Here is a 27,399-nt window from a genome sequence, read left to right as displayed (position 1 = left end):
CCTACGGTCTGATACTGTGAACTGATCAGATGAACACACAGAAGTTCTGATACCTGAGATTTAGTTGTGTAGAGGGAGGAGGGAGTTTTACCTGCTGGAGAATCTGGTCATTAACAGCAGGATCTGAAAGGTCAGCAACAGTCTGAATCTTCATCTTCACCATGGTCATCTTCACCCTCAGGTCTGTACAGTCCAACAAACATATATCCACAAATCAAGGAAGGAAATATTATTGTGTTGTGAAAAAACAAAGGAAGATTGAGATTCATGGTTTTTTTCACCTTTATGGCACCAGAAGTTTAATTTAGAGTTACAGTCGTGATCAACCCAACCTTGGCCTGGACTTTCAGCAGCACAGTGCTTGCCGCCGCCATTGTTATTTGGATGTCCATGTTTCCAGTTTCTGAAGTAGCTGCTTCTCTTGTCGGACCACCTCCATGGTTGTCGGTACAAGCCAATCCAAGCCTGTCCTGATATCTTTGACCTCACTTCTTCGTTTTCCTGAGCATTCTCAATCGTAGCCAGGTCTGTATAGTGTGTTCTGCAATAAATCTGGGCATCCGTCCAAATCACTTCATCGGTAATAAAAGTATATGTTCTGTGGCCTGGAGGATTTGTATCTACAATAGAGGAAAATAACTTACTTTAAGAAAGAATTTGTAACACTAAGTCGACTGTTGTCACAGTATTAAACTGCAGAAATAACCAAGAACATAATAGTAATTTTCTTACCGTTGAAACAAACAATTCTTTTTTTAGCCCAACATCTAACGTCTAACCATTTTCCATTATTCATAAAAACACAGTTCTCCTGTGCGTAAGCATAATTTGGCTCATAGTTGGCCCAGCTGTGGTAATCAGTTTCTGACGTTTTACCAGTTGCTGACCATCTCCAGGAGTTTGAATCGTTGCCCATAACTCCCTTCCAGGATTTCGGGTCATCAGTCAGTCCAATCCACGACCAATAGGTGCCCAAACTCGGTCTGTTTAACCTGGTTAAGTCATCAGCACTCTCAATGGTCACCAGATCAGTGTATTTCTCTCTACAGTAACGCTGAGCTTCGTTCCAGTTCATTGACATGTTGACATAGTGGTACTCATACAGGCGCGTGTCAGAGCAGGTAGTGACGCCAAATCCTAAGGGTTGATGATAAAGGGCATATTTAGATGTAAACTGTAATAATCATGTTTGGAACAGTTGATCTGAATATTATAAGTATATACAGTATAGTGTAATATGTACATATATATGTAGGTTACATTTACAGTATATATACTGAATACTTTAGACAGTGTATTATTAAATACATACATACATAAACATACATATTTGTATGGGCTAGATATATATGGAAACATATGAAATTATTCCAATTTCTAACATGTTTCATAAATAATTTTTACATTTATATTTTTTAATTTATATGACATATATTTCATATATGGAAATTCAATATCTGTACATATATTTGTGCATGGGCAATCCTATCTTTATGAGTGAGATATGGGTAACTTTTAGTGAAGAAAAAGGTTTTTCAAAACTGAAGATTTTAAAAAGAAAATACGAATGAGTTACAAGGCTTCCTGTTTGTCTTGCCGCTATACTTAACCCTCTGGAGTCCATTTTGATGATTTTTTTATGCATTAATTTCTGTCAGATGTTTTAAACCGTCCCTAGCCCACATGCGTTGTATCCTTTTTTTTCAGCACAAACTTCGCTGTAAGTCTGACAAATTATAAACTTCTAGAAACCCAAGACATATATAAAATATAACACAGGCCCCTGTGAAAATGTTCATATCTTTAGTCATAATCAAAGTTGTAAAAACTATTGTTTTATTATTTGTGCACATCAATATAGTTGACATGTAAAAAAAAAAAAGAAAAAGAAACTATAATACAGTCTATTTACATGTAAAAGGATTTTATTACAACTTATGTTTGTGCATTTCCCTTAAAATTATAAATCATGTTAATCATGGAAAATATTAACAATTCAGATTCTGCAATTGTGTATGAAAGTCCCACATCAGCACATTCAACTGATTTCCTCAGCTTGTCTCGACATGATATAAAGTTGATATAAAGTTACTGTAAATAAAACAGTGGCCACGGACTCCAGAGGGTTAATACACCTCTGACATTCTACACAAAATTATGAATAAGGATGGTCAGAGGACTTCAAATCATGATGGATATGAACGGGAAACCAAAAACCATCAACATGAAATTAAAGCAATCAGAACTCTTACCAAAGAAGACAAAAATCAAAAGCCCTGTACAGTCCATCTCTGAGTTCACTGAAAGTAAAAAGAGAAAAGGAAGACATAAAAAAGTAGTAAACAAAAAGAAAAAGAAAGTATCAAGCACTTACCAGGACAGCAGACATTAATGATATAAATTGTAATCAATAAATGTAAATATATTTCTGTTGTGTTTCAAAGGCATTTTAAAAAATATTAAAATTACTGAGTGAAACGTATGTAAATGATTCACACTGGGAAACTTTGAGTTTGTTAAAAGGTTCAATTCCACAACTTAAAACTAAAATAACAATACTAACAATATACATTTGAAGTTGATAAATTTGATTCATATTCTAACTGATGGCACATTTATTGTAATCGTAGTGAAAGTAAAAACGAAAAGGGAATAATAATGATAATCATAATAATAACAAAGAGAAAATAGAAAATATACTCACATGAAACAAATCCAGCATTTGAAATGAAACAGAACAGAAGAAGATGTCTGCTCCCCTCTCTGAGAAGTGTCCAGTGCTGTGCTGAATTCTATCATACTTCTATGATAATCATATTTAAATATTCAAATGAGGAAAAGGTAACTTCCTCTACAACCATAATTTATGTTGTATCATGTTGAGGAGTTTGCTTTATCTTTATCTTTCTTTTTTCCCTGTTCTTTGGGTTGAATCTTTAAAAAATGTTGTTAAAAATTGTGCTTTTGACATCAGCCAAAAGCTACAAGTGACTTTATACTTTATTCCTCACATAGATAATAGTACAACTCTCTGAACTAGGTGTGTTTCCATCCACCTATTTTTATTAGCATTTTATGTGCATTAAAAACATTGTTAAAAGCAAAATTTGACAAAATGTGACGATGGAAACAGATTTATAAGGCAAATAAATCGTGACATACACAAAGCTTGTGAATTAAACGTCCAATGAAAAGACAACGGCAGATGAAAACAGATGTGTGGAGCGATGAAGAAACTAACGTTCTTCAAATTAATACACAAATGTTTTTATTTGTTTTTCATCCATCAAGGTTTGACCCGGACTCTTTCAATGAACACCACCACCACCACTAGTGGATTGAAACACACAGTATTTTGCATTTTCTAAATTTGAACTACATTTTGATGGACACTCACTTTTGGCTGTAAGTATCTCTCTCAACTCTGAGTTTAAAATCTAAACTTGCTTTATTGTCAAAGAAAAGTTATATTATGAAAACTAACTAATTTCCTTGAGGTTGGAAAATGCAACAGTGCAACAAGTCTTATCACTCAGATCTTTAGGTAAACATCTGCCACCACAATAAGACTGTGAGACAGTAATGTGGCGTAAGGACTATATTCAAATAAACAAATGAGGAATGCGACAACCGTCACTTTGGTCAAAACATGACGATAAGCAACCAAACATTTCCCTGTAACACTGCAATGATGTGCTCTCACGTTCACATTCACACACTAAAAATATACGGTACAAGCATGACTATGGTTTTAGACTTGATCCAATATTTATAAAATAATTGTAGTGGCTTATATGATGTAAATTGTAATTAATAAATGTGAATATATTTCAGTTGTGTTTCAAAGGAATTTAAAAAAATATTCTAATTACAAAGGTTCTTCAAGTACGAGCATGTGAGCTCACAAATCTTCTGGAGGAACTCAAAGGCTTTAAAAGAACCCATAATGTAATGAGCCAAGAAAACACCTCTATGGGACAACAAAACAAGGCCCTGGAACAGGAAGCCCAAGAGCTTAACAAAAAGCTGCCTGATGGACAAGGAGGAAATGAGGCATGATTGTGAGGTTTTGTAGAAAGAAAGGCAAGAAAGGTGAAGTCCATGAAAAAACAACAAAAGGCCCTAGAAAGGGAACTTGAAGAGGTCAATAAAATAACTGTGTGATGAGGAAGTGCCCTGAGAAAAAAGACAACTCTTTTCAACAAGTCCAGGAAGGCGGGAATATTCTCCACAAGCTCAAAGTCTTTGAAACCAACGAGTCTTTGAAGCAGTAAATTAAGACTCTGATGAAGGAAAATGACGACCTCCAGAGGGAGAACCAGTCCCTTAGAGACATTCCCCGGGAGTGGGCCTTTGAACTCAAGGCTGTAGCTGACGAGTTGACTGAAGAGTGCATGGTCAAATTCACTGTGAACTGGCAGAGGTGGATGACACATTGATTTCCTTTCTGTACGTCTTAGCTGGTCCACTACCATCTTTGCGGCTTGCAGACCTGGCCTCTTCAGACCACGACGCTCTGCTCTTCAGAATTCGGCCTCCTTTAGATTCCCACTGTGGACTGGGAAATCTCTGTCTTGTCTGTCTGTCATCCAATCAACTTCAAACTTGGCGGGTGTGTTGGACCCATCTTAGCTTCTCTCTTCATATGAGATCTGACTTTAAGGTGCTTCTGATCACTTATAAGGTTCTACATGTGCATAGATCTGATCTTTTTCAACCCCCCGCTGAAATCAGACAGTCTGACAAACTTTAAACTCCTTTTCTTCCCCTTTACTTTGCTTATTCTTTGATTTCTTCAGGCTCATGTACCTGTTACCATGATCCTCCTGGCAGGTTTGTCTCAGTCTCATGAATCTTTTAAACCAAGTCCTTAAAGTCCATGCATGTCCTGTCAACAAGATGGAAACCACTGCATCTCTAATCCTCTTTAATTCTCTCTATTCTCTCTTTACACTCAGGCTTCTCTCTCTGAACTGGACTCTGCTGACCACCCTCTCTCCCTTTCCTGACTGTCAGTGCCTCATTCCAGATGTTTTGGATTTGGATCTTTGTCCTCCAGGAGATTCAGCCTTGTCTCGTTTCTTTGTCTCTTTGTGTAGTCTGTCCTCTTTCCAGGTCTCCAGGTGGAGAGGGAGATGTGTGGCTCAGATGTTGGAAGCTGCTCAGCATCCTCCTGGATCATATCTATAATATTGTCATCCTGATTTTTATGTTTGTCTGTTCTGTCATGTTCTGCCATGGAAGAAGCATCCTTCTACTGTTGGTCTTCATGGAGTTTCTTTTATCTTTTTCCCCATTTAAGGGTTTTTTGTAGAGTTTTTCTTCATTTAAACTGGAGGTCTCAAAAGAGAGGTTGAAGCTGCTTCAGGAAAATTTGTGATTCATGATTTTGGGCTACGTAGAGAAATAAAATTGACCCTGAAGTTTCAAATTTTCACCTCCTGTGGGTGAATGGGAAAATGGGTGTGATCATGCGTTGCCTGATGCTTTTTCATTGCAAGCTAACACTGGTATGTGGAGTGTCAGAACAAAGCACAAACACTGCCAGTGTCAGAACGTCTGAGGAGTTTTCATTTGCATACACATAGAGCACAGGACTAACATGCAAACACTGCAATGATGAGCTCTCACGTTCACATTCACAACCTAAAAATGTATGCACCCATGGTACACTGCATGTATTTTTAGTTAGCTGCTTGAGCTCCAAGCATCCCTCACATGTCCTACGTTATTTTCTGTCTCAACCAACTCAGACTGGAACTGTGTGTAGAATTATCTTAAGGCAAAACTTAGATTATGTTTCGTCAGAGTCATCAGGGCTTGATTTATGAGGGGCACTGGGGGGACCCCAGTGTATTATTATTATTATTATATTATAGTATATATTATACAAATAACAAAAATATATTTCCCATATTCATGCCTGGAAGAATCTTGTGAGACCCCTGAATTGGACAGGTGGACGCTAATGTTAGCTAATTTCTAACTTTAGCCATAAGTGACAGTTAAGCTTCTAGCTAGTTTCTAACTTTAACCTTAAGTTACAGTTTGGCTAACAACATGTTAGCAAACTGATAGCACACCCTTCCATTTGCAGTGTTGGCACACTGGTGCTAGGTGATAAGGGGGAAGGTTAGTTGTTGTAGAGATCAATACAGAGTTTATTATTTTATTTTCACCTTTAACATTAGTTTTCTAGTTTTTTTAGTTTTTTAGTAAGTTTAATCTAATACCTGCTAATAATTATAATAATTACATATATCATTTTCCAGGTGTACAATTTCAAAAGTTTAATACTCATCACTTAATGTTGACGGGCATGTGCTTCAGGCCAGCTGACCACCAAGGCTGAATATTCTGGAGAGCACACATCTAAATTTACCATGAGGTTTCTGCATGTCCCCTGTGTGTCGGGTAGTAAAATATTGTAAACTGGAAGTGAGTATGTTTCATATGCAGGAAACATATAGTTTGCATTGGAACACACACAGCAGTGATTCTCTTCTGAAGACATGAAGGTCACAAGCGACTGCACCGAGATGCTGTGTTGGTTGCTCATGTGTGAAGCCACACACAGACAGGCACAGTTTGGCTGCTGCTGTTCCCCACTGGCAGCCATGTTGGCTCCACAGTCTGGTCTGTGGGTGTTGCCATAGTAACCGATGCTGATCTGCTGAGCGTCGGGCATCTCATCCTGGCACCACCGCGGCAGGACGCTGTGACATATTTGCAACCGGAGCAGCAAAATTAGATTAAAGGAACAGCTGCTTTCTCTGTGAAATCTGTGAACACTGAGCTGCTGAGAGAAACAGGAACTGATTTCACCTCTCAAAACACAGACAGGAGAAATAATGAAATGTGTTTTTACTCTGATCCAGTGTTTGATTTTGAAAAATGAAAAGTTTCAGTGTGATTTGTTGAGTTTTGGCTGTAGCTCAATGGACTTTTGTGTATTTGTTTGAGCTTCTCAAAGCAGCAAAAATCCAATAAAATAACATTAACACTTGCATTGCACAGTTGCTCTGCACCTTCTGCACTGCAATATGAAATTTGGACATTTTTGTCATGCTGGATTCTGTTATGCTCAATAATGACAGATGGAAAGTCAGGATGTTGTGCACCAGACATTATGTTTTTAAAAGAGTCTGTGATTCATCGTGTGTCCACCCGAGGTCCTTGACATGAAAAACTTTTGGTATAAAAGGAGCAAATATTCTTCACTTAGTAGCATGATGGTAACAGCAGAGGGCATCATGCTACAATAGTAGAGGAGCTCTCTGTCTTTTCAGTTCAATTTAACAACTCCAGAGTCTAAAGACAGGAAACAAGAGCAGAGATTAAAACACAGCACGGAGCATTAAAACTTAATCCCTGTCATATGCTGCATTGTTTTTGAGAAGGTGCTGAAGATAAAGACGGAGAGAGGAGCCAACAACCTTGTATTAAAACCTATTTATTAATCAGCCTTCAGACATTCATATATCTCAGAACCAAAAAGCTCTAGCTCTAAAAAGCTTTAGGTGAACTGAAGGTGTACTGTCTGTTTCCTACAGCAGTAATCTATATCATTCTGCTCTTTACTAAACTGTAAACCAATTTATACTTACTGTTGTCTCATAACAATAATAATGTAATAATTAATAGAATGAATAGTGTGGACAAAAAACATTACTATATTGTGAAAAGATTATTTTGATGATTAAGTTATGTCTCAGGTTTTTGTGAAAAACTTCTACAGTGAGGATCATTTCCATTTGATTGTTAAAATTTAAAGTTCCATATTTTCTTCTTCTTCATCACAAAGTTCCAGAAGTCCTGACGGCTGGTTTTAAGGCTCAGTTTCTGAATACAGGCTGTGTGCATTTCTCTGTGGACTGAGGCTTTGATACTTTCACAGTATTAATATAGAAGCTAGAGCTGATCTATAATCACACTACACATGGACACAGACCTTTACACTGTATAGGACCTTTAACATCACAGATTTCCATGTTGGAACAGCAGCTGAAACCAAAACTCTGACCTGTCCCTAAACTATATTCTAATTTCTAACTTCACTTCCACTTTCAAACACTTTTTTAAGTCCTTGAATAAACTCCATTGAGTCCTCACAAAGATAGAAATAAAACCCCGCACACATATGCACAGTCAGCTGTTACAGTGAGTGTTTGATGAGGGAGTGGAGGTGCAGAGGCCTCCAGATACACAGGAAGCACACATCTCTTCCTCCTTATCGCTGCCTGCCATGTGTTTGTATGTATTTGTGTGTGTGTGTGTGTGTGTGTGTGTGTGTGTGTGTGCTTATGAAATGAATGTGCCAGCTGAAGTAAATGTCGGTGTATATTTCTATGCTACCAGCCAACTCATGGTGTGTGTGTGGGTGTGTATGGTATGTGCATTTGTGTAAGTGTGTGTTACTAATATAAGATATGAAAAGATCTATAAAGTATGACAGAAATATTTATGTATTTTAAACCGTGTGGGTGTGTTTGTGGGTGTGTTTGTGGGTGTGTGTGTGTCGTACATGTATATCAAACACTGGCAGCTGATTGACAAAATGATCCAGTTAACCAGAACTAACAGAATCATGAGAGAGCCTAAATGTCAGTTTATTAAAGCATCAAGAGTCGAGCTTTGCATGATGATGTATCATGTATATTTACATTATTTACAGACCATTTTCCGAAGCATTACCATAACCTTTTAGATTTTCTACCTGTAGATTTTAACCAAGAAAACTCTGATGTTCAAGAACTCACGGTTTGCCTCCACAAAGGTTTAAAGAGTGTGATGTTTTCATATCTGATAGCCGAAGACAATTGCAGATAATTAATATGATTTTCTTTTACAGTAGCATCTGTTTGCAAACTACATGACTGGACACAAAAACAAGCCAACCAAATGTTCACTGTCATAGATCCTAACCAGGTTTTAAAGAAGCTACTTGTAAGTTTTGCTATTACGTCCTCTGAACACTCGTCCTCTTCAGGATGCTACAGTGACTCGGTATCGGAAAGTGACGAGATGGGTCAACCAGGCTGGAGCTAGCTGGCTAGCATACTAACTTCAGTAGAAGAAAATTGTGATAGAAATAGAAGCAAAACAAAAGGGTTGTTTTCCACCTCTGGAGACAGCTGTTGGTGAGTAAAGGAATAAAGTTTGATGCTGAACTCCGAACGTTTCTTCTACACTGGTAAGTAAACAGCTGCTAATGCTAACGTCGGCTATGTAGCAATAGCAAAAACTTACAAATACCTCCTTTAAGTCTTTGCAAGTGTAATTTCTTGATCTTCTGCAATCAATATGTAGGTACATATGCACACAAGCGACACACTCTTCCAAAACAAAACAAAGAAATTCAATGATAGTGATAACAAATGAGAAAAAGATGAGCTTCATTCAACAAGAAAAAACGCTAGCTAATCCCTTCAGCCATGTTTCCAGAGCAGTGGGGACTACAAATGACTGCCCACAGCTTTGGAACATGTTCACCAATCACATATTGATGTAATGTACAGACAACATACTACATGCAACTTGACAAATGAGCCCGATAATTACCAAAAAAACTTCAAGAAAACAAACCAAACAAAAGGATCTCAAACACGACTTCACCTCTTTACAGGACGGCTCACACATCGCCTGAGTTCACATGAACCCTGTGTCAACGTCCCCACGGCAGGCTGATCTGGACAACTTCACAAACGCGACAACTTTGAGCTTAATTACAAGTTCAATGACTTCAGTCAGCGTCAGTTGTTTTTCACAGGGCATCATGGGAAAGCCTCTGGATGGAGCCGCTTTTAACGACTCTGTGCTTTATGTGCATTTTTGCCTGAGAATTGTCTGTGAATCTGTGATGTGGGCACGATCATGACAGAATAACACTCACATCACAACAAAGAAAGAATGTGATGGTCTTGGTTTCAGCTTTACATAAGATGGTGAATTTAAAGAAAAGGACAAACAACAGCGACAGTCGTTTCAGCAATGCTTTGGTCTGCGGGGGGAACACAGACGCCCATCCTGACCTCCAGGTGGGTCAGATTTGAACACAGCAGACCGCTGTTTCTTCCCATTATAAGTCAACAGTTTTTTCTTTTAACCATGACCATAATCGACCTAGTGGTTATCAGTGTAACCGTGACAATAAAGGTCCCTGAATCTTAACCAAGACATTATTTTAACCTAAATCATTATTTTCCAAGCTGTTGTGCCCATCTTAATAATGTTGTCTAAGATCAGGGAAAGACAGACATTGTCCTGTCAGAAAACACTTCTATGTATCATGCTAATCTTTACATTTCAGATATCCACAGGAGATGTGCAGTAAAAGACATAAGATGTGTCCAGATTCAGGGCCCGCATCTTTCGGAGGCTGCAGTCGAAGACCGATGGCGTAACAGTGGCGCGACTAGGCTGTCCCATTTCGAAAGTACTGTACCTTCAAATGCATCTGTCTTTTCCTGGCCCAACCTAACCCAAGATTCAGTGCGCGGTGATAATGAAAATAATATGGCAGCAAACACCACAGAGAAAGAGCCTGAGGATTACACTTTTAAATGTAAGTATTGGGTTTCAGCTTCATTTAAATAGTGCTTTATCTCTTAAACGTCTTTCTGTGGGGCCTGGATTAGTTTGGATGTGGAGGATCAGTAGGAAAAAATAACCACGACAAGGACGAACATCTGAAAACCTGGGCAAACAAAACCAAAACTATTTGCATGTTTACTTCTTTAAAATATTAAAACACAGAAGAAACACAAAGACAAAAAGCACTAAGCTGCAGGAATATTGTGACTTAATATCTACGTATTTAAACCTTTGTGTTTCACAGTAAACTTCACCGCCACAAACTATAACTTGAATTTTAAAAAAAATCTTTTCCTGCCTTTCATTCGCTGGATTCAGACGTTCACTCGCTCTCTTGTGCATCACTAATAAACTTTCCCAAACTCACAGATGTGATGAGTCTGTTTTCAGGGGGGAAGTGTTTATTTTCACAGATGCACGTCCATCAGTCGGGACATAAAGCAGCAGAGTCACTGATGTATGTCTCTGTGCCGGAGCCAAGTGCTTTAGTTTAAAGCCAAAACATGATACTCACCAAGTGGAGAGGGGGGGGAGGGGAGGAATAAGAGAGAGGAGGAGGAGGAGGAGGAGGAGGAGGAGGGCTTCAGAAACATTTTCTGTTACAACTGAACTAAAAAGAAAAAGAAACAACAGAGAGAAATTCAGAAAAGGAAAGAGGAGAGGAGAGGAGAGGAGGCTTTAAAGTAGCTGTTGGGAAAAAGAGGATCCCCGAGGAAGAGCAGACAGAAAGAAAGAAAGACAGAAAGAAAGAAAGAAAGAAAGAAAGAAAGACTAGTTTTTGAGATGAGAAAGGGAAAGCATAGAGAAGATATGGCAGGGAACAAGAGAGAACGAAGGAAAACGACATGTTAGAGATGACAGAAAAACTATGAAAGAGGAGGAGGAGGAGGAGGAGAGGGGTTATGAGGAAGAGTTAGTTAATGACAAATGCTGAAAATGTTGAAGGAGAAAGAGAGAAAAGGTTAGAAAGAAAGAAGACAGCGTAGTGACAGAGCAGAAATCAAGACAGAAAGAGGAGCAGCAACAGAGAAAGAAGAGATGAAGAGACAGAAAAAGGCTTGAACGCTTTAATTGAAGTTGACAAAGAGAAAAAAGCAGATTGTCAGAGTGGGAAGAGCTGAAAGAGAGAGGAGGAGAGAAACAGAGAGGAGGGAGTGGAGAAGAAGCTGAGGGGGAGAGAGAGAGGAGAAGAGGGAGAGGAGAGCTGGAAAGTAAAGTGTGTGACAGAGGAAGAGAGAGCAGGATATGAGGAGGAGTGAGGAAGAGCAGAGAAAGAAAAGAGAAGAAGAAGAAGAAGAAAACGGGGGGAACTTAATTTCCATTTTTTTCTGACGTCGTTGTGAAACCCTCTCGAGCTGCTGCTGCAAGACTGAACGCTATCAGGACCGAGCAGACTGCTGCCAAACCCACTGACACACACACACACACACACACACACACACACACACACACACACACACACACACACACACACACACACGTATATAGGAAGCGAAGGAGCTCCCCAGCAGTGTTGGATATGACTCGTCGGCTGTCGGAGTGACAGTTGGGAATAAACCAGTTCTTCATCCAGTCAGGTGAGTTTAATCTGCTTTTAATGGCTCTAATGGATCGTTTAGGGTTTTATTATTTAATTCAGATTTAAAGAGGAGATGTAATGTCTTGACTTGTTCTGAGACAAACTGACTAAACTTTTATTAAAATGAAGGAGATTCTTCTTGAAAGCTGTTTTAGGAAACGGATTAAACTGTTAAAGACAGAGCAAGTGAGCAGTCTCTACTCGTGTTAGCTGTTTATATCAGTGGATTAAAACTGGAGTTAGTAGTTTGACTGGTTGCCGTGTCGTTTAGGAAGAAACACACTGTTTAACTCGTGATGTTAATGGAGCGGCTGAGTTTGGAAAAATGCAGTTTGAGTCGGGTTCACAGACACAGGTGAGACCACTGGACCACTATCTGTTGTCATTGTGAAGAAACAGAGAAGAAATACAGTGTTTTCATTTAAGGTTTTCTTTTATGATATAACTGCAAAACTAAGAGAGGGAACTTGCTGCAACTCTGACCAAGAGGGGACCTCCACAGCTTTGACAGTCCGGGTGCTGAACCCAGGCAGGATTTGACCAGCACCAGTGGTGATTTAGGGTCGCAGTCGAACCCTCCACAGGACTGATCGGACTGGAAGTTTTTCAGTATTCACTTTGGGAGTTGGGCTTTAACCTCGACTTAGGCCAGAGAGATCAAAGTGGGGAGTTATGTGGTAGAAAAACCACATTTTGCTGCAATATAGGGAACAGTTTCATATTTAATATGACTTTGACTGTCTTCACACTGCTGCTGCAGATGCATGTTGGGAACTGCTTCAGCCTCCAGAGGAAGTGCTGAGGATAAACTCTAACGCTGCAGGTATCCTCTTGGCTAAAAGTAAAATCACCTCCAGCTGGATGTTGTTGTTCTGTGGCTGCATCAGTAACACATCTGTCCTGATCCATGTTGTTTTGCTGAGCAGCAATAAAAAAGTTTTTTTCTTGTTTCGGTTTATTTTCAGAGCTGAATTTTCATCTCCACAGACGAACGTCAGCGACACGAATCCGCTCGTAGAAACTCTGAACTCAGTTCACTGTGGTTCAGTTGTACAGCTTCCATCAGCTGTTCACTCACTTACTGACACTCTAATGTTTTAACTCTAAGTTTAACTAAAGTGCTGAAGTGTTGAAAGAAGATTCGGAGGCAAAGAATTGGAAAAATACACAAAATTCTTAAAATAGATGTTACCTTTGCCCTTTGTGTTGAGACTGGGTCACGGAGGTCATTCTGAGATCAGGTGGAGGCTGTAGGTGTGTCCGTCTCTTCCATATGACATCACTCATCATCATAGCAGCGGCTCAGTCAGACAGGTGAAGGAACTAAAAGACAAACAGGTAAAATAAAAGCAAAGTTAACTGTGTTGATGAGGGGATAGGGAGCAGGTGAACAGGTGGATGTGGAGGTCAGGTGATAATGAGATTGTTTCTGGTTTGTCTTCACTGTTTGGAGAAATCCATCTTAGAGGAGGAAGTCAAGAGATCTGCACTGCTATAACCTGATTACTCCAAAACCCACATTTACAAACAACTAATCAGTAATCATACATGACCCTGCATCCTGGAGGCTTTTCTTCCATGTTGGAGCTTTTTTGACTTGTAGACATGTTTCCTTTTAGTTTCAGTTTCAGGTTTAGTCAGATTGGATTATTTTAGATGCGTGGTCACATCACGATCACACACTGTGCTGCTGGTCAGGGATTCACTCTCTGATGTCTTTGTCCTGCAGTAAAAACAGAAACCTCTTCTCTTCTGCTCTTTTGTGTCCTATCCTGTCTCATCTCTCCTTCATCGTCTCCTCTTCTTCATCGTTTTTGCCCCCCCCCCCAATGCCTGCCACTCGGTTTTGCTCTCGGAGCCACGTGAGCATCAGTTTCTCATGAACCCCTGAGTGAGTGCAGCTCAAACTGTCGAGCTGCCAGAGAAAACATCAACACAACAAGCCGGGTCAGGGTCTGCTGCTCGCTCACCCTCACCCCTCTCTCTCTCTCTGCCTCCCCCTCCTCAGTTTCTTTCTGTCTCTCTCTCTTTTCTCTCCCACCATCGATCCTTTTAGTTGCCCAGTCCTGCTGCAGTTCAAGGTTCCCTGAGTTCATGGTTTGGCTTCGTGGGTCATTGTGGACTCAGTGGGAGGTCACTGCTTCAATTGTGGTTGAATTACATGCGAACACGTTTTTTCCCCGAGGAACGTGTTTGTGCGAGCGGATCGAGACACTCGCTAACAATAAGAGAGCTGGGGGAGCCGCCTCTGTTGTTCAGCCGGGTGTGAATCCGGTCTCTCAGTAACTGGTTCAGACGGCTCCACAATGGCTCCGCCGGCAAAGAAGATGCCGAAACATTAGAAACGATTGTGGCCATTGTGAGATTAATGGCACTGTCTTTGTGGTCTAATGAAGCGTGCAGATGTTCCGTGTTGTAGTATTTATGGTTTTATTGTCAGTGTGACACACGCTGACTGTTGCTGTGTGTGTGTGTGTGTGTGTATGTGTGTGTGTGTGTTTCAACACCACAGAGAGGACATATTTTTTACACTTTAATGAAGTGTGTAAGTGCTTTTGAACGGTGGTTAAGTCTCTTTTTGTTCTGTATACACTCTATACTGCAACTGTAATCCATCTAATCTCTTTAGCTCTGGTCTTTCTATTCTATAATGTAATGTATATAATATATAATGGTGGATTTAAAAGGCACAGTCTGTAACTTCTGCCGTTAGGGGGCTCTCAATCAAAACAATAACTAAATACGGCGTTGGGTGATGGCATGATCATGCGTGGGATCATGGGAGTTGCCGTCAGCTTCTCCTGGTTTGGATTCCTTCAGTGTCAGTGGTTCAGCGATTCGCCAACTCTCTTCGGCGAACACAGGACGTCTTGGAGCTGAGCTAACCAATATTTCCTCCGCTTGTTTCTATGATAACTTCAGATCCAGACGTCCGATGACTAAAATCCTTCATTTGGTTCAAATATATAGTTGAAAAAAGGTGTAAAAAGTATATCTTTAAAAATTTGACTTAAAAACTGGATCAAAGTCAATTTTGACACCCCCATGCTGATGCATGCACATAGAGGATATGATGTCATTGACATGTGACCAAAGAAATGGAGCGTTACCATGATTAAGATCAGATTTCTCTGGTTTGAGAATTGATAGAAACATTTGGGAAAATGTAACTCCACAACATACAGAACATAGATCTAGATGTTTTTAGACATTTTAAAAAGTTACAGATTATAAAACTTTGAGTGAATTGATTTGAACTCAGCTACAGGACGTGTGTGTGTGTGTGTGTGTGTTGAGGAAAACAGTGTCCAGTTGTAAAATGGTCTTGGTGGTCTAATTAGTGGTGCTACATGTTTTACATCAACAACATCCCCACCTCATTAATTCAGACACATTAGCATAATTATTGTAAACAAACAGGAGCCCCGCTGAGAAGACTCTCAGCCTGTTGTCGGCTCTGCACTGGAGTTTAGTCGATTTCTGTTTTTGTCATAACGGCGTCAGAGGGTGAAGAGAGATGAAACTGACTGATGCTGACGGAGTGGAAGGTGGAAAACAGACATTTTGTTTGTCCTGAGATGTTTTTCCACGCTACAGGTTTAACAGGAGCTGCTTAATTTAAAGGAGCAGAAGCATTAATGTCATTATTCTGAACATTACACTGAGCTGGTAGTTCAACACAGAGGTCAGGACTTTAGATGCAACTTATCAAGTTAACAATCTCACAACACTGACTTGAATTTAGCGGGAGAAGACGTTGCTTTATAGCTGACAGTTAAATAGCTGTAAGGTGCATTCAGGCAGGGTCATTCTTGAAAAGGTGTGCTACATGCACTAATCTGACTCTGTGTGTGTGTGCGTGTGCGTGTGCGTGTGTGTGTGTGTGTGTGTGTGTGTGTGTGCTCAGATTTACAGCCTCAGTGATTTATAGCAACAAGCTCATCCTGTCAACAAAGCAGCTCTGTTCCCTGATGCCTTCCACCCCATTTATTATCCTTAAACACACACACACACACACACACACACACATTACATACACCTATGCTTCCAATTAGTCACATGACATCATCCAACATACACTCATGCGAGCAGAGACGCGCAGCGAGCCGATCTGTGACCTGCAGGTCCACGAAGCCTCTGGAGAAATGATGGACTGAGAGAAGAATCCGCATCAGGATGAAATCGAGTCCTGCTGCTCCAGACCTGGACTTTCTGGATCTCCTTTCACTAGACGGGATCATTTCACGTGTTTAGCTCTGGCAAGAAGAAAGCATCATAAAGCTGCATCATTTGCTAACAAATAACATCAAGTGCGGATTCAGGGCGGTGATCCAGAGGAGCAGATGCGATGGCAGGACCGCGCTGCGCCTGATTAACTGCAGCTCAGCGACATGTTCAGTTCTTTCCAGACACGATAAAGCAGGTTCAGCCAAAAGGAAGATCTCTGAATCTGCGACGAGCCCCCGTTTAACTCCTGGAAAAACTGCTACTGTTGTGATTAGAGGTGGTCGACGCAATCCGCAGATTGTTCTGTAAAAGTGTAGATTTTCTCCAAGGCAGTGACACCTCAGTTTCTTGCCCTCTGCTGTGAGATGAACACGTCTGAATCTGGTTCAATGCAAGAATTGAGAATAAGTAATTCCTGCTTTTGATTTTAACATTATATTGTATATTTTGCTTCTAATGCAGCTGCTGCCTTTGGTGCAACAGAAGGAAACAAAGAACCGATTTTAATTGGATGATATCTGCACTTTAAGTCCTGTGAAACAGATTTAAAAGACCACAAAGTTATGTTAAAAATCATAATTATATTCGCATATCTCAGTGCAAGATAAATAAAACCATAAGATAAGAGAAGATGAGATGGACATTTATTGATCTGCCGTAGAGGAAATTCAAATTTGATACAGCAGCACAAAAGAGAAGCAGCACAAGAGGAAAATGTGATAAGAAATAAAATAAGAATAGAAACAGAATCTAAAATAAATAAGATAAATTAGAAATACTATCTATGCATAAAACAATATGCAATATGAATATTTTAAAAACGATATTGACCTTATTAAATCCAAGCGGCCCTTAGTGTTAAATCAATTGCATGATTTATTAACGTGTTTGTATATTTTAAAGGTTTCATTCTCCCTCTTTTCCTGTGTTTTATTTGAAGTGTTGATCCATGAGAAGATATACAACAAATGTCCTTTTTTATGTGTTGACCAAAGCAAATTAATAGAACATTAATAGTAATAAGAGTTTTGATTCATGAACATAAAATTTAAACTTTTTTATAACTTTTTTTCATGGTAACTACCAGAATTTAATCTCACACAATGTAAATACAACAACTTGTTTTATGGAGGTTTTCCCGGTTCATATCCTCCATAAAACCAAAACAAACCATTTTTTAACGTCACTTTCTGATATAACATGTTAACTGGAGAGATTTAGATCTTCTGCTCTGGACAGAGCCGGGCTAGCTGTTTGCCCGTTCTCAGTCTTTATGCTAAGCTAAGCTAAGCTAAGCTAAACTAACCAGCTCTTGGTTGTAGCTTCAAATTTCTGTCGACTTCGTCATTTAACTGCAACAAATAAATGTCAAACTATTCTTTTAAGAAATTCCCAACACTGACAAAGGAAAGGTGAGCGACTGAAACATCCTTGATTGATTGATTGATTGATTGATTGACTGATTGATTGACTGATTGATTGATTGATTGATTGATTGATTGATTGATTGATTGATTGATTGATTGATTGATTGATTGACAGATAATGGTGAGATGATTCAAACACAATCACAGCCCTGGATGATGTTCAGGATTTAAAAAACAGATGATTCTTCTGATTCTCAGCTGTAAAATCTCCTTTACGTCAACAAGAAAAATGATACGTTCAAGAGTAGGAGTGAGTTCTTCTGCAAATGTTGGAAATCAGGATTTTGGAAGGAAACGTTTCCATTGTTTCATGACGGCTGCAGTGAAAATGAAAATATGTTTTTAGTTTTCAAGTGGGAGTGAAGGTAGACACAGTCCTTTATTTTATTAGGATACATAAAGAGACTTTTGTATCAGGCCTCTCAGGAGCTTGAATAGAAGAAAGCCTCCCACTCCCCTACTGGTTTAATCAGCTCGACTGGTCCATCAACTGGTCCAGGCACAGTGTAACGTGTCCGGACAGTTGTTTCTTTCATCAGACGATCACACGACACATTCATACACCCATGTTCATTATATTCAAAAGCACAGCTACTGTGAACAGAGACCACGTCTTCAGGAAACACTCCTACAACCTGGATCGTTGAGCTCATGATCTGGGTCCTGGTGACACTCACATTTCGCTCTCCTCAGATTTAATTGTAACCAGCTCTTAATATAGATTTTTGTTTGAGAGAATAGTTCTTTAAAATGTATGTGACGCCGCAACTGATCCCAACACTTAACGGCCACATCATGGGCCCCTAAAGATATAAAGATAACCGCTAACCATCGTCTCTAAACAAAGCTTCAAACTATGGGGCTGAAAGATGAAGCCAGCTGCAGTTCCTCTAACGACCACTAGAGTCTGGCTCCAACAGTGAGTCAGTCCCCATAGACTCCCATGTTAAAATGTCCAACTTTACAGCAGAAATAAACATATTTACAGCCTGGTACAAAAACTGTTTTAGTCTCTAGAGCTGATTTCCTCCTTCATGACACCTGTTCATATAACTCACCTGTTTATATAACTCACCTGTTTATATAACTCACTTGTTTATATAACTCACCTGTTTATATAACTCACCTGTTTACATTTTGAGGGCGTGGCCTCTTTGAGTGACAAGTGGGTGAGTGTATGCTTGCCACAAACCGACATATACCAAAGCTATAGTAGGAACTAGTGTTGGATCAATCAGAGGATCCAAAGATCTTGAAACCTGTTCAAATCCAGACAGGAATCTGTTCCTATAGGTCCAGAAAACACAACAAGAACCCGAACAGAACTTCTTATTAAAATACTGCAGCGGACATTAAGGTTTAAAGGTCAGGATCCAAAAATCTAATTCTTCTTTTCCATTACATTTTAATTTGCAGATGAAACCAGCTCCTCATTCATAACTGTTTCTAAACCAAACTGTTAGGCCTTCAAATTAAGAGTCTGTGAAAACGGTGTGAAAATCATTCTAATGTCAGGTTTATGGCTTCCTGAGCAGTCGCAGACACACAGACACACACACACACACACACACACACACACACACACACACACACAAGGCACATTGTGGATTTTTTTTTTTTAACTGAGTGGTCCTGTCTGCTCTCTAACACATTTCCTGCTGCAGTTCGCTGCCCAATAAAGCAAGAATGCAGTAAAAGCCCTAAATATAAGCTCTGTATTTATGATCCACAGATATATAGTTATTTTTTGTACAGATCAGGGGGAAACACTTTTGTCCCTCTAAGACAAACTGACATGTCCAATTAAAGAGTTAAAAGTGAGGAGAGTGGCTTCAATTAAATGGTAGATAACTTTTTTGTGAGTATGAACGTTGTTGGGGCCTCGTTATTATTTCACAATAAAACCTGTTTTCTCGCCAGGAATCCCTTCATATGATTATTTTACAAATATATTTTTAGTATTTGCTGATCTATCTGTACGTCCACTCCACCACATTTCAGCAGAAAATATTATGCTTTTTTACTCCACTGTTTACCGAAGATCAGTGTTGTTAAAAATGAAACCAGTGTGTCAGTCACATATCGGATGTGTATGAGCTGCTCTAACTTTCTCACATGGTTTCATTTAAACACCATCTGAGTATCCAAAACAAAGTGTAATTTAATAATATGTAAATACAACATTTTGACTTTGTTTTTTCACATTAATCTTTTCACAAACCCTCAAATTTATCCCGTGATGCTTTGGATGCCTCTGAATTAAAATATTGGTTTTGAAAACAAGCGTCAGATGGATCTGACAGCTGCTTCAGTCTCAGGCAGAGTTATAGACATTGTTAACTGCTTTGTGTTGCTATGTGTTTTCATATTTGGCCGAGTTACTCTTGTGTAACTCCTCTCAGTTTTAGTTAAATGATCCCAGGTGGTTTAAGTTCAATAAGACATGTTTCATGATTTAATGGGTCCTTTACAAACCAGAAAGCTGCTGCAGTTTGTCAGAATTTTCTCTTCGCTTTCTCTAATTTTTATGTTTTTAAGTGACAGGAAAGTTTAACAGCAGTGTGTATACTGGTGGTTCACACTGCTGTTAAACCAACAAGGGTTTTCTGTGGTAATTGGCACAATGTTGAACAAGGCTCAACTTGTGCTTCACATCACAGTAACAGTGCAGAGCATCAGTTTGAGTTTTATTGCTGTAATGAATCTGTCTTGAAGAAATGACCAGAGCTCTGAGTAGGTGGATTAATGTGTCTTAATTTATTCTTAAAACGAGACCATTCATTAATTACAAATTGTGTGAACGTTGTGTTACTGCATTACTGAATATTTCCAACTATTTTCTGGATGCACACTGATTTTCATTCATGGTAATAAGCTATGAAAATGAACTGGGACACTTGCTTGAGATACAGAAGAGGATCAATCACTTTACATTTACCTTTACAGATCCGTCTGTCTAATGTATTTTAAGTTAAGTTAATGTTTTAATGCAGTTTTGCAGCAACAATGTGCTGAAAACAATACGGCTGAATGTCGCCGGCACGGAGGAATAAAAACCAAATTTCTTCTAATCCATATTCATTTTTTGACTTCTTTTAATCTTTAATCTTGTATGAAGATTTTAAATCTTTCAATCTCAAACATGACTCCGTCATTTACATGAAACTATGATCTGAAACTGGTAACAACTCAATCTGCAATCTGCACATCTGCAACGATGTGTTTAATTTAATACAATTATCCATTAGTTTTTATGTCAAATCTTAATGTGAAAAGTCACTACACGCTACATGCTACACACACACACACACACACACACACACACGTATTGCTTGTAAAACAGGACCCCACACACAGGCCAAACACATGATGTAAGTCTGACTTCAGTCCTCAGCTGAAGGTCAGACTCTGGAGAGTTCATCCAGGCTCCACATTGATCTACAGGCCCCACGAGTCCAGTCTGACAGAACACACTGCTCCGCCTTAAACAATGACAACCACCTAGGGTCAAAGGTCAGACCCATGTTCTGATCCCTGACAGGTCAGCAGAGCATGTTAGAAACACACAACAGACACAATCTAACCAATCATCTCACGCCAAGATGATCTAAATACTGTGTGTGTGTGTGTGTGTGTGTGTGTGTGTGTGTGTGTGTGTGTGTGTGTGTTCATGTTTTTTATCATATCGCAGCACGTGTGTCCCTCTCCCCTGTACGATCACTGGAGCTTCTCCTCTGTTTACTACTGATAAAAGATAAAGTTGTCCCCTGTGTCTGTCTCAGACTGACACAACACAACACAACACAACACAACACAACACAACACAACACAACACAACACCCTGAACTGAACTGAACTCCAAGGACAAGGTGTAGGAAATTATACAACATCCAAATGAGAAGATTGTGCACAGTTTACGTCTGATGCCAACCAGAGGCATTCCTCTCATCACCACCACCACCACACACAGACTATGCGTTTCATTTTTATCATTATTAGTAAACCCAGTTTACTGTTTCATAGTTCCCTGAACTATTTTAGGCCTTCTCTCACAATTTTAACGTGCGGCACAGAGTTATTTATTCCTGTAGTCTTCTCACACAGACTTTGGACTAATAGGACCATTTCAGTAATCGGACCTTTTCACAACACAATTTTAACTATGTTATAGTCATTACTTGACTTTCCTACCTTATAATTCAGACGTCCTGGTTTCTCTCTGTTTGTGGATCTCGTCACCTTCCCACAGTCCAGTAGATCCTGGCCTCTTTTTAACAGCAATTTTCTATGCTGGAGGGCTTTAGTTCAGGAGTCCCAGACTCCCCCGTGCACGTTTCAGGTCCTGTTCTGGACAGTAGGAGAGGTTGTTGAGATCCGGCTCGAAGGACCAAGTTGTGAAGGAACACCGTCTGAAAAATTCACAAGAGTAGGATATTTATTTCTTGCAGCAAGGGAACAAGTTACACACAAGAGCTTGCAGTGCAAATGTTCAAAGAATGCAAGATTCACACAGAATTTATACACAGAATATATGAGAGTGACCTCACATTTTTGCTGAAATGAGACAGACACAATAGAGACTCGATTCATGCCTTATCATAGCTAATGTTTGGGTGTAGTGGCTAGGAGGAACAGCGAAGGTCACTTCGCTCCTCTCTGACAACTCCTGTCTTAAAAGTAAACACAATAATAAAAAGTTCTATTCAGGATAATACAGTTTCCCTTTAAGATGGTTATGTTTATCATAAAGTATCACAATTTTTCCAACACCTACAGTTTTCAGATGTTCCCTGAACACCTCACATGCAGACTAACGATAGACACTAGCTACAGCAAACATCATCAAGAATCTGGATTTGAGGCGTTTAGGGCACATCTGTAATTGTAGCATCTGCCAAAAGTCTGCATGTGAGGAATTAGGGGGACATTTGTAAATTGTAGCATCTACCGAAATAATGCATGTGAGATGTTTATGGAACATCTGTAAATTGTAGCTTCTACCAAAATGACTGGTGAATCTGACTCATAAAACACACAAAAAAAGAAATTTCGCATAAGAATATGATTCATTTCAACTATGGCCCTGCGATATAAAACATATAACATAGAATAACACAGAGAACCACTTCACTGTTCACATCCAGCGGGAGTTTCTCATTGTGCTGCTGGATCACTGCTGCTGTGTTAAAGTGCCAAGAAGTCAGACATGTTTCAACAATTTTCAATGCAGCAGAGTCCAGAGTCCTGGTCAGAACCACAGCTTTTCTAAACCAAGTGGTTTTCACTCTACCTGCTGAGGAGAAAGGGAAAACTCTCTTTTCTCCAGCTTCACACTGGACCACAAATCACTACTGATTTGTCTCAGGTGAAACGCATAACAAGTGTTGTATTTTAGGCTGGATTTTATGAGCTGTCGCTGAGCCGGGACGCCCCCCCCCCCCACCCCACCCCACCCCCTGCAAAGTGTCATTTTGTCTGAGCAAAATGTTCGAGGCCTCAGGAGACAGAACAAGAATTTCCATTTCACACTTGGGTGAAAATTCCAGATTGGCTGAGCTCACACCACCGGGTCCTTTCAATGGCCGACATTATGCCAAGCGAAGTCAATCATGTGGAGGGAAAAACAGCAGGAAAAAGCTCCTCACATATACAGTATGTAGCTTCACATTTATGTTTCAGGCTTTCGGCCGACTCTTCCTTTCAGAGTGAGTTATTAAACATGAAAACACGAGGATAAATCAGTATATTACTCATCCAAGTGGCCTGATAACAAGAGGAACGAGCTGCAGTATTAAGCAGTATGTGAGACCATGCGAAGGGTTTACGTTGACTGACTTTTGGCAGATGTTTTTATCTACACTGCACGTACATTTGTAACTCTGGACCCCCACAGTCCTGCAGTAGAGCAGGTTTTGAGCCAGATCTTCCAAACCTGATCCTGCTGAGCCACAGGGAGTCTGGTCTTTGTGCTGCAGTGCACATACATGCATTCTCCTCATTTTCAGATATCAGGTTTCTCTTCATAAGGGACGCCGGCTAAACTAATGCAAAGTGATATCTTGGCCATTGGACAGAAATGCTGAAATTAAGGCAGCATTATACAGACACAGGGGTTAAAGGAAGTTGAGAGAGGGGGTCGTTTTTATAGTTTAGGTCTGAATATAAAGTACAGAATCCCCAAATCCCAAGTTTCTTGAGATAATCACATCCCTGGGTTTAGTGCAGCAGCTTTGAGTGATGACTGTAAGTGAATCAAACCTGTAAGCAAAGTCTGCTAACGTGTCCTCAGAGACGTTTTCTCTTCAACAGGTTAAAGATGTCCACTGTTTGGACTCACTGTAGGTTCTATTACACGTATATTAACTTACAGGGGTAATTTGTATTGGCTGCCGTTGAAGGGGTCCGATTTTTAAAGGTGTTTATTTTAATGCTCTGAAATAATGAAGCATTAAGTCAGATTAAAGCAGCCCACACCTGGCTGAGTTAGTGGAAACAAAAATCACAAATCAAAGATACAAAGGCATTTGTTTGAGAGGTACCAAATTTTAAGACCTAATTCTTTTGATCCTTATCTTGCATTAAGCTTCGTGATACAACAACTATTCGTCCGACCTGAACATCTATACAGGTCTTTTGTTCCAACCCTCTGATACGGGGTGGTGTCTCCTGAAATAGTGCCCCTGCGGAGTTTTGCACCTTGGTTCTCATGGTTACAATAATAAACATGCAAATTTTACCAACAGAGACGTACCAGACTTTAAAGTCATGTGTTCCACCATTGTTGATGTTGTTAGTTCAGACTTTACATCCTGACATTCAACCCTCACTGTCATGCCTGTTATTATATTTTGCATATACGTAGCACTAATTTCTGAGTACACACACAATCGACGCTTTAAAAGATCGAATGCAGGATACAAAACAAATCTTAGCTCTTACTGTGTTAGCCATGTGGTGCTGTTGAGCCACAATAGAAAACCCACAAAGGGAGACTGCCCCGAGAAACAAGGGGCAAAAGTTAAACTGACTTTCTACACTGCTGAAATATTCACAGACACAAAACATTAATTTGTTGGTATAGAGTATAAATCAGGTTTGTGGATCTGAGCCACTCCTAAAGAACACAAAGTGCCAGCTATAATGGAGATTACAGAATATTACATAACAAACAATTAGTCATGAAGCTCAAGCTTCAATCAGCTGAAAGCAGAGATCAAGTCTGTACCTGCTGCTCTGTGATGGAGCTTCAGATCGCCACTGTAACAGACTGAAACTGACAAAAAGGTGTGTGTGTGTGTGTGTGTGTGTGTTGTGTGTGTGTGTGTGTGTGTGTGTGTGTGTAGATTGAACCCACTGGCCTTGCTCCCTACTGGGCCACTGGGTATCAAATGCAACACACACATTAGCAAATAAACAGGTTGTGATCTTTATTCTTATTATCTTTCTCCTACTTACAGTGTGTGTGTGTGTGTGTTTGTATATAATTTCTTGTTAATTATCTTGTACATTGTGTTGACTTAAGGAACCTCTGACTGATGTGACTGATTCTGAAATCAGTGTTGTACCGGCCCACTGGCCCATGTAAGGATCCATTAGAGGGTTATAAACATGTTCTGTAGAAGTAGTTTGTCAATACAGACAGGCTGTACCTCCTTAGATCAGTTAGAGTCTCTAGAATTCAAATATTTCAACCCGTTTTGCGCTAACCATAAGCACATAAATAAGATTTATTAATATCTACCAGCATTGTTTACCAGAGGAGTGTGATTACCTACCTGTTGAACTTCCGATTCTCCCTCCATTCCTCCCTTAGTTGTCCTCCTTTAGTCTGTAACGGTCCACAGATCACAAAAAGCAAAAGGGTTCCTTATAAAAAAATATTCCAGGTTATAAAAATCGTCCTGAGAAGTCCACAGCAGATGACCAAGCGATTAGTATCCGCTGTTCTTCCGTCACTTCTCCTCCCTGTCTCTCTCTCCATTCGGCTCCATCTTGCGGTTGTGTTCGCGGGTCTTCGGCTGTGTTCGCGGGTATGCGGTTGTGTTCGCGGGTCTTCGGCTGTGTTCGCGGGTCTTCGGCTGTTTTCGCGGGTCTTCGGCTGTGTTCGCGGGTATGCGGCTGTGTTCGCGGGTCTGCGGTTGTGTTCGCGGGTATGCGGCTGTTTTCGCGGGTCTGCGGTTGTGTTCGCGGGTCTTAGGCTGTGTTCGCGGGTCTTTGGCTGTTTTCGCGGGTCTTCGGCTGTTTTCGCGGGTCTTCGGCTGTGTTCGCGGGTCTTCGGCTGTGTTCGCGGGTCTGCAGTTGTGTTCGCGGGTATGCGGCTGTTTTCGCGGGTCTTCGGCTGTGTTCGCGGGTCTTCGGCTGTGTTCGCGGGTCTGCAGTTGTGTTCGCGGGTATGCGGCTGTTTTCGCGGGTCTTCGGCTGTGTTCGCGGGTCTTCGGCTGTGTTCGCGGGTCTGCGGCTGTGTTCGCGGGTCTGCGGTTGTGTTCGCGGGTATGCGGCTGTTTTCGCGGGTCTTCGGTTGTGTTCGCGGGTCTGCGGCTGTTTTCGCAGGTCTGCTATTGTTTGTTAGCTTTCTGGCTACAAAATGGCGACCAGATTTCACTTCAGGGGAGTCAAAGGGAAGACAACCAGCGTAACTAAGCTAAGACTTAATGAAAAAAGCCGGTCTTTTCCACAGTTTTTCTAATCGACCTTAGCTGTAGATGGAAGTCTCCCCTGACCAATCAGAGCAAACAAGGGGGGTGGGCACTTCAGAGGCACGGCCAATAGGATGTGAGAGGTGTGGAAACAGTTGAGAGTGGATATCAGCTGTTTCGTAGACATCAAAACGCTTCAGTATATTTTCTATTATTTCATATTAAAGAGTTAAAGCACATTTCTCCCAGTTTTCCTTTTAGAGAGGGTTGTGGGTGCCAGTGAAAAGGTGTATTATAAAAGCCTACTAAAGTAAACAGACTTGTTTTTTACAGGGAGAACTGAAAAATACAACAACAAATAAATACCATGCATGAGCTGATGTAGTTTAACTTGGGTTGTAGTCACATGCAGAATAAGCACATTTTCAGAAACTAGAGTATGTTACCTTTCAAATGAGGTCTCATAAATGCATTTTGGCCTTAGAGTTCATCTGTTTTAAGCTTATTACATTTACATACGTAAATAGTTGTAAATTAGGTTTAAAAAGGTGGGTGTCTTATAGAACAACCGGGGTTCAAATAAAAAGGAAAGTAATGCATCAGGTGGATGGAGACGAGACTTTACTGACTGTTTGTTTTGCTCCTTGTTCCTTATTTTAAACTGACTGTTGTGACGTTCCTGAACCGTTTCCTCAGTCAGACACTGTGAGATTTCTGTTCAGACCAACAAGCCTGTTCTCCTGTTTACTCCAAACTAACCAGCGATGTAAACTGCACAGCTTCCTGTGCTTCATGAGAAACCACAGACTGTAAATTAAGATGGATGTAGCCCCCGTGTCGTCACTTAAGAGTGGGTTTGAAGCTCAGAGTGAGCTGCTCCATCATTGCCATCTTGGCAGCGCCTGACTCCACTCCTAACTCTTAGCTAATCTGAAAA

General features: G+C 40.2%; 1 protein-coding gene and 1 long non-coding RNA gene across 2 annotated transcripts in view; one reads left to right on the top strand and one right to left on the bottom strand.

Annotated features, from left to right (window-relative positions):
• The first annotated feature begins 10,986 nt into the window (after positions 1 to 10,986).
• Positions 10,987 to 27,399, top strand: part of ripor3 (RIPOR family member 3) — a 57,152-nt gene continuing 40,739 nt past the window's right edge. The window contains exon 1 of the mRNA XM_056399625.1: positions 10,987 to 12,170. The gene's annotated coding sequence lies outside the window, so the exon portion shown is untranslated. The remainder of the gene's footprint in view (positions 12,171 to 27,399) is intronic.
• LOC130183887 (uncharacterized) lies at positions 13,367 to 26,123 on the bottom strand. Its single transcript, XR_008829905.1, has 3 exons — positions 25,602 to 26,123; positions 22,018 to 22,235; positions 13,367 to 13,495 (listed from the first exon to the last, which is right to left on the bottom strand). It is a non-coding gene; the product is annotated as an uncharacterized LOC130183887 (long non-coding RNA).

Source organism: Seriola aureovittata, chromosome 2 (assembly GCF_021018895.1).
Source record: "Seriola aureovittata isolate HTS-2021-v1 ecotype China chromosome 2, ASM2101889v1, whole genome shotgun sequence".
Taxonomy (NCBI): domain Eukaryota; kingdom Metazoa; phylum Chordata; class Actinopteri; order Carangiformes; family Carangidae; genus Seriola; species Seriola aureovittata.
Note: the sequence above shows the minus strand (reverse complement) of the source record. Positions and strands in the feature narration are given on the sequence as shown.